The sequence below is a fragment of the Meriones unguiculatus genome, chromosome 14 (assembly GCF_030254825.1).
Source record: "Meriones unguiculatus strain TT.TT164.6M chromosome 14, Bangor_MerUng_6.1, whole genome shotgun sequence".
NCBI classification, from domain to species: Eukaryota; Metazoa; Chordata; class Mammalia; order Rodentia; family Muridae; genus Meriones; species Meriones unguiculatus.
In genome coordinates, this window is record NC_083361.1 from 47,733,192 (window position 1) to 47,749,304 (window position 16,113).

At 39.1% G+C, this 16,113-nt stretch overlaps 1 protein-coding gene and 1 long non-coding RNA gene across 9 annotated transcripts in view; one reads left to right on the plus strand and one right to left on the minus strand.

Moving 5' to 3' along the window:
• Positions 1-16,113, minus strand: part of LOC132647205 (uncharacterized) — a 220,862-nt gene that overhangs the window by 90,822 nt on the left and 113,927 nt on the right. The gene's annotated exons all lie outside the window — the stretch shown is intronic.
• Ube3a (ubiquitin protein ligase E3A) overlaps positions 8,065-16,113 on the plus strand; it is an 88,620-nt gene continuing 80,571 nt past the window's right edge. For 4 of the 8 annotated variants that reach the window (XM_060367244.1, XM_060367246.1, XM_060367247.1 and 1 more), the window contains exon 1: positions 8,070-8,203. The gene's annotated coding sequence lies outside the window, so the exon portion shown is untranslated. Of the gene's footprint in view, positions 8,204-13,632; positions 13,710-16,113 lie in introns of those variants that run through there. The other 4 variants (XM_060367251.1, XM_060367250.1, XM_060367252.1 and 1 more) reach the window with 3 other exon arrangements.

The window sequence follows — 16,113 nt, forward strand, 5'->3', positions numbered from 1 at the left end:
TCATTCCTCTTAAGACAATTCTTAATAAAAATTCGATGAATCAGGTATTTCAGATTAATTTCATGAAAAAACAAAACAGACAAACAAACCCAAAAACAAATACGACAGTACCTCTAGTTGCCTTTCTGTAGATTTTTCAAACCTAGGAAATTTGGTATTGGGTGTCCTGCATATCTTTTTACAAAGAAAGAATGTTCTGGTCACACATACTCATACTCTAGTCCTTTCCAGTATTCCAATCCTCATAACCATAACAGATTTATAACTTTATGTTTTTAACTTGAATTTGGTGATGGGCTGTTTGAAAACACGTTTTTAAGCTTGTAATCCTGAGGGTTAGATCCAGACCCAGGTATATGTAGAAAGTGTGGCTTGCTCATTCATTTGCTTACATAGTGCATGCATTCACAGCCTGGATCCAAGTTCGCACTGCATGACAATCCTACTTATAGAACCAGACTGGCTATGGGGTCCTAAGTGCACAGAACTGAACTGCATAGGTTGAAGAAATGGGTATTATTGTATGATTAAGAAAACTTCCAATGAGTCATAGGCTGTGGTCCAGTTGCAGAGTCCTTGGCCTAGAATGAGTGATGTCCTGGGTTTAGTCCACTGTATTACCAGAAAAGAAATCTACTAAAATATTTTTACACTAAGAAAAAAACAAAACATTACAACAAAACACATGTACACGTGCATACAAACACACACACACACACACACATCTCTTGGTTTATATTATACTAAATTTTAAGTTGTGAAACAATGGGCAAGTTACTCACGTATTAATATAAATTTAATTTTCTAATGTACAAAATGTATACTAGCCAAGACTGTTGTAAAAGTTAATGATATTAGTTTAAACAATTGCCAGCTATTGAGTATCTACTGAGTACATATATCTAACCTGTGGAAATCCATTATCACTTCAGAAACTTGTTAACTACTCAAATTTATACAGATGTGATCACGACTATGGTTATCATGTTCCTCTTATAGAAGGGATTAGATTATTGAGGGTTTCTCTACCCCAGCTAGTTACCAAATAACTGGACGACCTTTTAGATTTATAAAGTTTTAAAGCCTAGTAACTGGGCAGATAGCAACCCTCTAAGCTATTTTGCTATTTTCTAGCTACAAGCCCCACGTGACTTGCCATATTTGTTCCTGAAGGGCTGCTTCTGTTCCAACAGACCAGCCTTCTTGGCCATGTGCACATGGTCCATATTGCCTCATGTCGACTCCCTTCTCTCTGGCTTCCTCTCCTGCCTCTCTCTCAGCCTCATAGTCCCCATATCCCAGAATAATGACTCATGAGACTTAAAGTATATTTACTAATATCTAGGACAAATAGATATTATTTAGGCTCTTCTCTAACAAGCTCATAATTTAAAGTAACCCATTTATACTAATCTACATTCTGGCATGTGTCTGGTTATCTCTGTTCAGATGCTATGTATCTGTCTTCCTCACATCTTCCTGGATAAATCTCATATACCTGACACTATCCCAGAATCCTTTCTTTCTGCTGGATGGTTTTCATCCTGCCTGATGTTCCACCTTCTATTCTGCCCTTTCCTATAGGCCATGGGTTATTTAATTGACAGGCAGTGCATCCATAGAGTACACAAAATATTCCCTCTACAGGATCCTTAAAAAAAAAAAGCAACAAGAAATATATTGCTATGAATAATATTTGTATTACTACCATTAAATTACTTGGCCTTTGTATATTAATGACTAGGTTATATTACCAAACAAAAGCTTTAATAGAGTTCTGAAGCAATGGTAAGAGTTTAAGGAGTAAAACATCATTTCAGCAATAGAATTTTGTCTTCGCCATATTATCAGTGTCAAGTATGATTTAAAATTTAGATATTACCTTTAAATTAAAAATAATATTCGTAGCAGGACATTCTCCCCAAGCATGGTTGGCTACCATAAAAAGCTAAAATGTTATGCTCAGGATGCGAGGCTAAGCACTGTACTCAGGGTCAGCCGCTTTCGACCCAGAGAAGAGCCTGTCTGATTGCATGAGGGTTGATGCCCCAGGTCCCGCCTCTGAGAAAAAGGTATCGGACTGGTCTGATGCTCTTTGGGTGGATGACACCTAAATGAACATCGGTACAAAGTCCCAATTTATTTCTAATATCAGAGATCAGACCTCTACTCTTGCCTGATGTGTCTAAAACAAAAAGGGGGAACTGTAGAGAGCTGCGTAATGCCGCGCCTTAAAGATGGAGCTGGTTTCCACCTTCTACCTTCCCGATGGTGAGTGCTCTCTGTCACAAACAACTCCACATTTGGCTAAGGCTGAGGATCTGGCTTGCTTCCATGTATGTGGACCTATCTGCATTGCCCACGTGGCACACTGGGGTTGGCTACCCAGAGGCTATTTAAGCTGTGGGCTGGCTTTCCCCAGGGTCAGATGATTGTTCAAGGTTCCTGAATAAACTGCATAAAAAATAATATTCATAATTATTGATTAGCTAGATGTTTTCTTGAGAGATTTTGAAGAAACACAGTAAGTGTACCATCTTTAATACTAAGATTTTAGTATTTAGTCAATGTACTTATTCAGATTGAAAAATTGTTAGAGCCCAAGAACCAGTAAATGTATTTAAAATAATATTAAATGTATGGATACAGTATAAATCATTTCAAAGAACTTAAATGATATATTTAGTCAGAAGGAAAATTTCTAATGGTTGATTTATTGGCTTGAATGGAAATGTTTTATTCAGAAGAGTTCAGATTATCAACAGAGCAGTAGTGGAGGCAGCAGCAGAAGCAATAGCAGCTGCAGCAGGAGCAGCATCAGGTGCAACAGGTGGTTTTAGTCAAGTACTTCTCTTTTCCACCTACTTCCCAGATGGATTAAAACAAACACAAAGAGATTGAAATGGCCACGACCAAAACAGGATTTGCTAGGATTTTCAGACTTTTGCTTAAGTAATATTGAAAAACATTTTTTATAGCCAAGAGGTGGGGGCCCACATCCTTGATCCACGCACTATGGAAGTAGAGGCAGGTGGATTTCTGTGAGGTCAAGTCCAGCCTGGTCTATGGAGAGAGTTCCAAAACAGCCAAGGCTACACAGAGAAACCCTGTCTTGAAACCCCTTACCCTCCAAAACATTTTTATTTGAATTTGTATGTATATACATGTACATTAATGCCATGGCATATCTGTGCATCACAGTCATTTGTAGAATTGGGTTATCTCATTCTACCATGTGTATTCCAAAGATTCAAACTCAGGTCTATAGGTTTGGTAGCAAGTGTTTTTACCTAAATGAGCCATCTTACTGTGACTTTCCAAAGTTCTTATGCATTCTTGGCTATCCGTATAATTAGTAGAATTAGTGTTGAATGAGTCATAAATTTAAAAGGACTTCATAAACTATCATAATCAAATCTTCAATTTTATACACCATGCACTAAGGTCCTAATATATTTATTATTACTTGTCTAATTTTTGGAATTCAGATTTCTTACAGCGAATTACGTGATGCATTGGAAAGCCACCTGTAGCGGTCTTTATAAAAACTCTACTTTATTTGGGGTGTTTAAGCCTCTACCTCCCTTCCACCAAGCCACAACCTTAAGTATAAGAGAGAAAAGGTTAGCGGGTAGAGGGTTCCCAGACCCCTTTACTTCTCCCTGCTATTTAGAGTCAAGGGTTTCTTTTAGGGCTCTATACCAATCTACATCAACTGCAGACACAGCTAGCAGTCTCCTCCATGCTGCTACACTGGGAAGCATTTCTCTCTGTCTGCTCCAAACCACACCAACTGTGGCCTCTCCAAACTGCTCCATGTCATACGCCAACACAGAATGTCACTCCAGAACGCCACCCTGTTTTTTTATACTCTCAGAGTACAAGACCACGCAACCTTTTGTGAGGCATGTGGAAGGCAGTTACCAGCTGGTAACGATCATGCCCTACATGTGACAACTATTAGGTGTGGACAAAGATAGTCCAACTTAAAATCCCACACTTGGGATCAAAACAAAAGCATATTTACATAAAATACAAAGAAACCAACACTTCCATTACAATGTGGTTTTCTGTCCCCACTGAATTGCATAAAGACGTATATTGTATAATTTTACATAATTTGAATAGATTAATATTCCAAAACATAATTACTAAACCATTATTTCAGTAATGGGAATTCCATCAGACACACTGGCCTTAGTTTTTAACTTTTTTCTTTTTTACTATTCTTACAATCACAAAGGCTGGTTCAATCATTCACTTTTTGAAGAGTTAGGCTGTTTTATTTTTTATTTATTTTTTGCTTGGTCAAAATACTTTATTTTTTTAAATTATTATTTTTTATTTTTATTAATTACACTTTATCCACCCTGCATCCCCCCATAAGCCCCTCCCTTTCCTCCCTCATGCATGCCCCTCCCCAAGTCCACCAATAGGGAAGGCCCTCCTCCTCTTCCCTCAGATCCCAGTCCACCAGATCACATAGGAGTGGACGAATTGTCATCCTCCGTGGCCCGGTAAGGCTGCCCTCCCCTCAGGGGGAAGTGATCAAAGAGCAGGCCAACCAGACTGTGCCAGAGGCAGTCCCTTCTTCCATCACCATGTAACCCACTTAAACACTAAACTGCCATGGACCACATCTGAGCAGGGGCCCTAGGCCATCTCCATGCCTTGTACTTGGTTGGGGTGTGAGTTTTAAGTAGGCATTAATGTGAGGGAAGAGGAAAAGCCTTCTTTTTCAAGGAGTGTAGAGGGAGAAGGTCAAAGTCACACATCAGCAATGCATGACAAGTGGTAGGATGGAAAGAAATACTGGAGAGGCAGAAGCATTAAATCTTGGGAAGATCAGAGAGGCTGCTCAGAGAGTGCTTTGACTTGTCTAAAAGGAAGAAGGAATTCCATGCAAAAAGGCTCTGACAGAGCCAGTCCTGAAGAGACCTGATAAGCTAGGGTCAGATGGAAGGGGGGGAGGACTTCCCCTATCAGTGGATTAAGAGAGGGGCAGGGAGGAGATGAGGGAGGGAGGATGGGAATGGGAGGAAATGTGGGAGAGGGCTACAGCTGGGATACAAAGTAAATAAACTGTAACTAATATAAAGAAATAAGAATAAAAAAAGGGCCCTGAATGACTGGCAAACACTTAAGTAATGGCTTTATGTGGGGTATGGGAAGACAGGTGTGGAAGGAAGGCAGAACCTATATGAGATAGGTGTTTTTTTCAGAGTTTAGGTCCACATTAGAAATCCATGGTAAATCACTGATGTTATGAATAGAAGATATGTGATCATTAAAATAAAACAACCAAACAAAAAAATCCAAATCACCAAAAACCAAACATAAAAAGCCCTGTGTGATCAGGATGTTCAATGCTAGCATTTTTCTGGGTGTTGTGAATTTATGGCCTTTTTTATTTATCTTATTCTAACTTAGAAGAAGTAGCAGGTAAATATTAGACAACACCCCCCTAATCACCAAAGTGTTGAGTTGCTCTAAAAAAAAGCTGTTGACACTTATTTAGCCCTATTTCCTCTTGAACTGATTTATTGAAGCTAGGTACAAGGATTATCTTTTATTGTTTCAATAAGGCCTGGGTAGTTCTGGGTAAAAAGGAGACACTAAGCTTGTTCCAAGCATGAATTAATATGCTTATACCTTTACATGGTTCATTTACATTTGAAATGAGAAAATAGTAGAAACCATTGAGTGTAACTTAGCCTAAATTAGTCTAAAGAATTTATTACCCATCTAGATACTACTTTGTGTTTTCAAGAAAAAACGTCTGAAAATAAAACAAGCCTGATAACGGAAAACATGCTTTTTGCAAAAAGTATGTGAATATGTTGCCGGGAATCATTTTCAGTAATTTTTAAAATAAGCATTGCTTTCTCCAGCCCACTTTGAGATATGTCTTTCTTTATAGTGAGGCCTGCCACGGAACTCGATATTTTCTTGCCTCAGACTCCTATGTGCTGGGGCTGTATGCAAGCACCTTTACGTCTAGTATTAATGTTTCTAAATATTAAGAATGATAAACCAGAATACATGAGTTCCTGAACATCAGTGGCACATATAATAATACATGTTTAACATTAAGTAAGAAAATAATTTTCCAGATTCCTAGAAGTTGGGATTCTCCATGATTTCCTTACAGAACTGGATTGCCATTTGACATCTAATTCCTTAAAACTTTTAAGTTTCTTAAAACTCGGGGCTTTTGGCTACATTTTGATAATTCACACTACTAGAAAATTGTATTTCTTTTTCAGATAACTTCTATTTAGGAGAAAATAGCTGAAAGTATCTTCACATACTGCAACAGTAATGTACTTTACTTTTCCTAGTATTCTAATGATCTTCATTTTTTTGCTGTGCATTTTATTAATTTGCAAAGATAAATCCTTAAAAGGTTAGTTACTGGCGCTTTTCATAAAATACAATGATTGTTTCCAAGTGAGGTTTTTTTAATGGAGGAAGAGATTTTAAAAATCATCAGATACTTTTAAAGCATCTTAAAATCTGATGTGACAACACCATCACTTATTATCATTTATCCCGGAATAGTTTACACTCTCCCCGCCACACCCGTGTTACTTATGTTTTAGTTAAAAAAAAAACAAAAAAACAAAAAGCAATAGCGGCACATGCCTTTAATGCCGGCACTCGGGAGGCAGAAGGTAAATCTCTGAGTTAGAGGCCAGACTGGTCTAAAGAGCGAGTTGCACAACAGCCAGAACTACACAGAGAAACCCTGTCTTGAAAAACAACAACCAAAATATCTGTTTACAGTGGGGAGATCGGGTATACATATATATTTATATATGGTGAGCTTGTAAGAAACAGAAAAATACATTGCTATGTGCAAACGTTAACATTTTGAGTACTTAGATGAATAAGGCTTATCCACAAAGTTGCAAGCCAGAAAATAACTTGTCAGCTAGTCTTTATAATACATTTATTGTCAAAACTGTTAACAAACCCGTTTAAGTAAAACCGTCATCGGGTACCATCAAGACACATCTGCAGGATTTAACTGTTGTGTAAATTAAAATTAACCTCTATCCATGTGGAATCAAGCAGGCGGTTACTTCTCTCATTTGACAACCTTCTGGAAGACAACACTGCAAGGACTGGGCTTTAACCTTCTAGTCTGGTAAACCAGTAACATGTCCTGTGCTGGCAGAAGCCTGAGCTGATGATGACCTTGTCTGCTGAAAGCTTGCCCACTCTCGGTAAACCCTGAAACGTTTACCGCGGCAGCTCGGATGAATAGGAGTAAGGGTCAACCCTAGCAACTGAAACCTTCGGCTTCCCCTCATGCCGCGGTCTGGCTACACCGCCTCTGCCGATTTTCAGATCCGATTCGTTTCCCTAACCGACCCGAAGCTTTCCTCGGCTGTCTAACACGGGCCACTCTCCCAAGTCCACCGAAGCACACAGGTCTATAGGTTGGATAAAAGAAGCAAAGGGCTCTCCCAGCCCTGTCTCAAGATGGCGACGGTCCCTGACCGTCTTACACCCAGCCCAAGGCCATCTCCCCTTCCCACCGTGCCCCGCGCCCCTGGCGAAGGCGAACTAGAGGAGGGCCCAGGATAGCTGCGATCGGGGCGGGGCAGAGCCCGTCGCCATCCCACGCACGCGCGGGCTCCCTCACATCCCGCCTCCCGGCTTGGAGCCCTCGCCCGGCAGGGCGGCGCGCGCTGCCTGTCGGGATACTCGGCCCGCCCACCCAGTCATCTCGTCCGGCTCTGCGAGATCCGTGTTTCTCCCAAGATGGTGGCGCTCCTCTCTGGGTGACTACAGGAGACGACAGGGCCCTTCATCTTCGGCAGCACTTCGCCGTCCTTTCTGCGCTCGCTCGAGCACCCGGCCACGCAGCCGTCCATCCCCTCATCGCGCCTCTCCTCTGTCGACCTGTCGCGGACAGTAGCGCCTCCTTCTGCTTCTCGGAGTTGCTTGCCGCCCTCGCCCCCTGTGGATAGACCGCGGCAGCAGCCAACTAGCGCCGACTCCAAGGTTGCCCAGGCGTCCGGCCTCCCGGCCTCGGTTTCCTGAGGAGAAGCGCGGGTCCCGCATGAGCCCCGGCGGTGGCGCCAGCGGCAGGGAACGAGGCGGTGGCGGGCGGCGGCGGCGGACGAGGGCGACAAGGACCATTGAAGCGGCCGCAGCTGCGAGGGCCGAATCCCAGGCACGGGGGCGAGGACAGGTCAGTGCTGCTGCGGCCGTGGCCTGCCCGGCGCGTTTCCTCGAGTTTGTACCGCCGGTCCCTTCGTCACCCTCCGGTCCGAGCTGACAGGATAGGCGCCCGGGCCCTCACCCGCCTCTGTGAGCGAGTGCTTGGGCGCGTGGTCTGGAGGGGCCGGTGCCAGGAGTAGGCCCTGGTGGCTGCGGCTGCTGCAGCCTTAACTGTCAGTGCTGGCTGAGCGCAGGAGGGAGGGATTTGTCGCCCGCGGGTACCCGAGTGGGCCCGGGGTGGGGCGGACGTGCAGCGCGTCGAGATTGGGGCCTCATTTAAGCAAGGCATTGGAGAGCGAGCTGTGGCTTCAGGCTTGCGAAGGGCAGGCCTTTTCCTCCAAAGGGGCGCTCTGGTGGGGAAGACATATTTAGATGTGTGCTTAGTGTGTTGGGGTATTGGGGGTGGATTGGAAAGGAAAGACGATGAAGCGGCACGTAAAGCCCAAGGATTGTGCTCTCGTTTTATTCGTTTGCTGCTTCTGGTAGGATTCAGTAGTTGAACGTGAGTTACTGGATTCCTCAAACTGCTCTGTTAAATTTAAATGCAAACCTGTAAGCAGTTGGCCTTCTCTCTTCCCCTCCCCCCTTTCAGTTGAGAAAATGAAAAGAACGTTTTCCCCATATTGATGCGGAGGCTTTTTGTTGGAAGAGTCAGAATCGAATATGCTAAATGCTTTAGCCTTAAAACTAGAAAATGTGATTTTAATAAGACTTTTCAGTCTTTGAATCCTCGAAATACAATATTGTGTCAATAAAATAGAACAGTGCAAGATTTCTTTGGGATTGTATTAAGTAGCTAGTGTTGCAAATGTAAACTAAATAGTAAATGGGATGTATGGCCCACGATTACTTTCAGTCGTGAAGAAGTGTTGGTATAACCCGTAGTTTTGGCAGAAGCAGCAGATTATGTCAATGTTTTGGAGAGGGAAATGCATTTGAAATAAAGATGACCAGACATTTAAGAAATACAGCTGTTAAAAAGCTACGTATTAAAGATTCAGTAAATCTTGTTGAGTAGATTGGACAAGTGACTAAAAAGTGTTTCTGTCACACCTCAGATTAGTGACTAACCTTAAGATATCTTTTGGCAAATCATTTAAATTTAGGAGAGACAAAAAAAAATTTGTCTTGGTAGGTATGATAGAAATTGCTTTGGTATTAGGTTCTCCACTTAAATCAATCTGCTTACTGCATTTTTTAAGGAAATGAATACCGAATCTGTATTGCTGATAAGGACTGTAAAGCCTTAAGCACTTAGCATAACTTAGCAAAAAGCCCATGCATCAAAATCTGTACCAAAAATGAGCTTTAACAAATAGTTTGTGATCTATATTTTTAATTAAGTTATAGTACATAATAAGAAGAGATGACTTATATCTTTGTTTTAAAAATCAGAATGAAAACTCTGAAAGAAAGATTTGTGTCGATATTTACCTTGTATTGGTGTGCTTTGGATGTTGCTCCTATAATTGAAGAGTTTAAGTTTATGGGGTTAGAAAATTGCTTTTGCATGCAGGTTTTGTAGATGGCTTTTTGATCCCTAAAATGCACTCCACCACTTTTGTTGTTGTTTTGAGAAAGGGTTTTATGGAGTAGCTCTAGATGAGCTGGAACTCTCTTCTTGGCTTTTTCTCCAGGGTTCTGTGAATGGGATGTATGACCCACAATTACTTTCAGTCGTGAAGAAGTGTGGGTATAACCCGTGGTTTTGGCAGAAGCAGCAGATTATGTCAATTGTGTAAAAAGTTTACACCATTAGGACTGATTACTTGCCTTCTCCCTTTATGACTTTAAATAGAAAATGTAATGTCTACCTAAGACAAAAATTCTTTCTACTTGATTAGTCGTTTTAACAGCATTCATTAGGTATCTGTGTCTCTGACATGAATGAAACATTTTAGTCAATTGTGTTATTTTTATGACCATTTTACTTTTATTTGGCCATAGCTAATTTTTTTTTTTCTGTTCAGGAGCTTAAAATGATGTGCATAGTGCCTTTTCTTTTTAAGAAAGAAATCTTAAATGGTTACTGGCATATTATCATTTATTTTATTTCAGTTTATATTTGTTATTAATGATAACATTACTGTTAATGGATTTATATTTATATTAAGTACATTAAAAACATCAGTGTTCTGATTTTTGAAACGAGATGAATTTTCAGAAGTGGTCTCCTGAGTGCTTTCAAGTACAAAAAGCATGTGCCAGGGAGGTCATACAAAAATAGTTGTTAAAAAGTCTTTGATATTCTTTTCATAAGAGTTTAAGATAATAGAGTTTTAGATGGTTTTGACAGTTTTCTACCTCACTGAAAAATATAAAGTCAAAGTTAAGCCAGCCATTATGTTTCACATTTGTAAGGGAAACAATTGAGAGGCCTCTGAGGCAGGATTGTGGCAAGGTTAAGGCCAGCCTAGGCTAAGTGATGAGACCTTGTCTCAAAAAAAAAAAAAAAAAAAAAAAAAAACTTTATCTATCAGAGGAATAATAGAATGTGTAAAGGTAATAGCTTTTTCTTTGGTTCTTTGCTTTTTTTTTTTTGAGATGGGATTTCTTTGTTTTGCTTTGGCTGTCTTAGAACTAGCTCTGTTGACTAGGCGGGCCTCAAACTCAAGAGATCCATCTGCCTCTACCTCCCCTCTGCTAAGATTAAAGACATGACCACCACTACCCAGCCTAGAAATAGTTTTGTAATTAGAGCTTAATTTCATTTTTGATGAGACATAATTTTATCTATAAACAGGATGGTAAAGATATACCAGATTTATGAGACTTAAAGATGGTGAAGTGCCTAATAGTCTTTCAGCTTTACCTTAGAAAACTTCATACCCCATTTTTCAAATGGTCTTAAGCACCTTGTATATAGTGGTCTATAGCTCGTTATTTGTTCTACTATTTTTCATTGTGAACTCAGTCTTTAAGTGCAATGATTTCTATTATTTAATCAGAGAGTATCTTTCTAGATGCCTTAAGTCTGTTCAGCTTGTTATTTAAAAATTTTCAAAGACTGGGTAGTCTACAGGGCCCCCCCCCCAAATATCTGTCCTAGTTATGAACACTGAGAAGCCATAAGATGAAAGCTAGTATTCATTATTAACTTATGTAATGTTAGGAGGGTTTGTTTAGCTGGAATAGGGATTGAACCTAGGGCCTCGCACATGCTAGGGACTGCTCTACCACTTCCTAGTTGTCTTTGTACTTTAGACAGAGGTCTCACTAGGTTGGCCATACTCACTCTAGCCTAGGCAGACCTTGAACTGGTAAGTCCATAGTAACTGAGATTGCAGGCTCATACCACCATGTTTTGGTTGACATTTGTCTCTTTCTGTCTGTCTCTCTGTTTATTAGTCTGTCTGTCTTTCTGCCTGAGTGCCTGCCTGCCAGCCAGCCTTCCTTCCTTTCTTCATTTAATTTTTTCTTTCCTTTTGAGATTTTATTGTGTGAGAGTTTTGCATTGTATGACTGTACCACATGTGTATGCTGCCTGTGGAGGTAAGAAGATGGTGTTGGGTCAGCTCTGACTAGGATTACAGACTGTTGTTAGTTGCCATGAGGGCTCTGGGAATTGAACACAGGTCCTTTGGAAGAGTAGCAAGTGCTCTTCTAAGCCATCTCTCCAGCCTCCTGTTCTCTGCCCCCCCCCTTTTCCCCCTCCTTTGCCTCTTAGCCTTTTCCCCTCCCCCCTTTCCTTCTTTCTTGTGACAGGGTCTCTCAGTAGCCTCTGAAACTAGCTGTATTGGCTAAGCTATCTTCAAACTCAAAGATCCACCTTCCTCTGCCTTCCCAATGTTAGGATTAAGATATGGAGTCTTAAAATTAAGAATACTGTTCTCATTTATCAAGGTAGAACCTTCTAAAATCCTCATCTTGTAATTTATAGACTCTCAGAAGAGTTTTAGGTGGATGCAAACATTCAAATCATATAGTAGAGTATGCCTGAAATAGTTATCAGTATATTTACAAACAGTCAGCTGATTTTTGAGGCCCTCTAAATACTATGGCTTATACAGGTTAAAAACAAAACAAAACAAAAAATTAAGAACATGTCTTATCATTTGGAAGCTGATAGGTTGGTCATTTATTATACACAACACCATTTTATTTTTTAATGTATATCCTGTCATGTTTTGGAACTTAATTCTCTCTGCCCTCCAGTTTTAGGGCAGTTCTTTAGAATTACAATTATAAAGATTTACTGTTTTTACCTTTTTTTTGGTGGTGGTGGGGAGTACAGTCCAAGAACACGTGTTCATGCCTTGCTTCCAGTCCATCATTCAGTACTCTATTTATAGTAAGTATGCATGAGCGGTGTGTGTAAAATAAAATAGATTTACTTTAGTACTTGGCCAGTTAGGACTCCGTTTTTGGAGCGTGACTAACTTCTGCTAATAGAGTCATAGATGCCTGAACTCAGCTACTGTATTCATTTTTTTTTTTTTTTTTTTTTATACCTGAGGAAATTGAAGAGTTAAGTTTTAAAATAACTTTCTTAAATTGACCTAAAGCCACAGTCAGTCTACAGTCTCTGGCTCTTAGGTCAGGATTCTACTTTTATTGGCAGATGTTCTGTCTGTTCAGAAGAATAGTTACACTTACTTTGTAATTACCTATTCATTTGTTTGGAGGTATGTATTGTCCATACTATTAATAAAAGATAATCTTTATAAGATGTCACAGGTTTTTCTTCTTCTTCTTTTTTAAATGTAAAATAAAATTGTATAAATAGAAATACTGTTATTTTTCTCAATTTCTTTTCCTAGCATGAGATGTTTAAAATACTTGAGGGTGCTTTATTTTTTTCTTAATAGAGTGGCATATTAATAAATCCATATCAAATTTCATGTTTTTGTTTCATTTCAAACTACTGGTTATAGTTCCTTGATTTCTGTTGTTTATAACAAGTAAACTAACTGGATAGTAATTGGAAAGGTTATTAGTATTAGGCCTAGCTACAAATGAAATAAGTTTAAGTATATGTTATTGTACCTGAAGCTACAGAACAAATAAGTGCTTCAGAGTTACAGTGTTTTAGGAAACATTACAATCTGGGACTGTTGAAATGTAGAAAAGAATGTACTATTTTTGCCATCAGAAGGAGCTGCTCCCCTGATTTGTCTTTGAGCCACAGTGAGCTAAAAATGAGCAGGCCATTTATCTTTCTTGTTAGTCACATGGAAGTGATACTGCTTTCTTCTTATGGAGGATTTTGCTGCTCATACATGGTACTTCTTGAAAGTTGATACTGTATAAATAAAGTAATTTGCCCAGAAACTTTGTAGTAGAAAGGGTGATGGAATATGATTATCTGTTTTCTATTAACCTGTTACATGCTAAGCCTTTAAAGAAACATTGTCAGGGGATTTTTAATTTAATTTTTGTTTGTTTATTTTGCGACAAAAGTCCATGTTGGCCTGGAACTGACTGGGAGGATAAACTGAAACTCCATCTTCCTACCTTTTTGAGTGCTGGGATTGCAGGTGTGTGCCTCCTTAACAGCTGCATTTACAATATGTGAATTTACTTCAGATTTAATAACTATATTTAACATGAACAATAGTTCTTAATTGTTAATGATATGTTACTTAGTTGCAACGCTGAATTCCTTGGCCTGTTACATTAAGTGAATTGCAAGTTAGTCAGTTATTTGAATGATGGGAAAGGACAGACTTTAGAGGCTACAGTACCTTACTTAGACTTATTCTTGCAGGTCAGCCTTGGCAAATTTGAGTAGGAGCCTCATTAAGAAATTGCATCTGGTGTATGTAAGAGAATCCTATGTAAATCTTACTGAAGCTGGCATCTTTATTTGAAGTAAAATCACAGATGGAGTGTATAGGTCCAGAACATTTTTTTACATGAGTGTGATAAAATCTTCCTTACACATCTGTTATCTGCCCTGTGTGGAATCTGATGTTGTTATTCTTAGCAGCTTAGCGCATTTCAGAAGCTGGTCTTCTGTACCTATCAGCATCATTTGTGTAGTATAGCACAAATCGCATTAACTGGACAGAAATCAAACATTAAACAAAGAAAACAAACCAAAAAACAAAACAAACAAACAAAAAACCCCTTTAGTTTCAGTTTTGTGTTGCTGGGGATAGAATGTTGGGCCTTGCAACATGCTAGGCAGGGTATCTATCAGTGAACTACATCCCCAGGTTGAAAAATAAAGTTTGTTTCTCTGATTGGTGATGGTGTGTGTATGTGTGGTGGCAGCGGCAGTGGTGGCATATCCTAGATTAGACTGTACTGGACCATGTAGTCTGGGCTGCCCTCGTCTTCTTGGTGTTCTGCCTATACCTCCTAAGTGCTGGGACACTTTTTAGTTCTTTTTTTTTTTTTTTTTTTTTAATGTTTGTTAATACAGGATCTCCCATAGCCCAGGCTGGTCTCAGTCTCTTTGTAGTTGAAAATGACCTGACCTACTTATCCTTCTGACTCTACTGCTCCAGTGCTGGGACTATAGGTGTAAAGCACCTTTTTTTTTTTATTTGTGTCCAATGCATACATTTAAAGCAAGCAATTTTGCACACAAATTACGTAGCTGTGGCCTGAATGAAAATGCTGTCAGTGTTGTACTTCTCTGAATGGTCTTTTCATGTAACAACTTCTGTTTTGTGTAAAAGAGATGACTTATCTACTTCAAACTTTTAATGAACTTTCAAATGTGAGAAAGTAGCCTTAGACTTATTGTGGATTAAACCATGGCTATATAACTCATTTAGTTTTATAATCTGTTATGTAAAATAAATTCTGATGCCTCTAATCAAATATAGAAGGTATGAACAATATAGAAGGTAATATAATAAGCCACATATGTACCATTCAGTATGAAGAAACATTATATTTTGTTATTTCCTTTCACTGTTGTCTTTTCTGAAACTCATGCTTTGTTTTCTTTAGTTGATATCTTTAGTATCACTGTAAGAATTTCTTATAGTTGCAACAATCTACCTAGTATCAGATGTGAACCATAGTGCTGTTCTTTAAAAGATGAAATACATAGTTGTGCTTTTATTATACATAAAGCTAGCATATCATAAGGGTAAGTAGGTTATCCCCAACTTATTAGTACTTTTCCTTTATGTTTTCTATTAATTGTGTCCCTCTGTGTGACTATGTATCAGATTTGCTAAGCATACAGTATACCTAAATTGCTAAGCATAGTACTTCTAAATGCTGTTCCATTCTCATTCACTGTTATTGTTTCTCACTGACTCTGTGACACTGTACAGGTTTTTAGACCGGATATGGGAATAGGAAATTAAAATAAAAGTTTTGGAACTTCAGGAATATACGTTACTTCATTGATTGTAGTATACAATTTTGATGTAAGAATCCTTAAGTGTAATAGAAGAACTGAGCTAATTTTAGTCTTTTATCTGTACTTCAGATCATGTATAATTACTGCCTTGTGCATTATGTTTCATGTTACTTTAAAAATGGAATAACTTTTTTTTGGTCTAATTTAACTTTGTGTGAATCATCTTCCTATCTCATTCTGAAAATTTCTTGTGCTCTATTTTTTGAATTAATGAAACAGGGAAGAGGTTAACTACACCAAGTATATTTTAGCAGTAGACTATGTAGGAAACTTAACCGATTGAAATTAAATGTCTACTCTGATATTGAAGAGTCTGGGAGTACAGTAAATGTTTACTTGCATACACATTCTGTACTCTTTCTTTTGTCTCTCTTTCTTCATCTTACCCTCCTCTTCATCTCTTTCCTTTCTTGTCTCCTGCTTCCTTCCTGTCTCCTGTTCACCGTCTTTCTTTCCCTTCTGCAGATACAGACATTTATAAATACTTGAATGAATGAACTACTTCTTTCTAGTTTGTGCAGATCTGGTTTAGGATATCTGCTATGGGCTCCTGAATA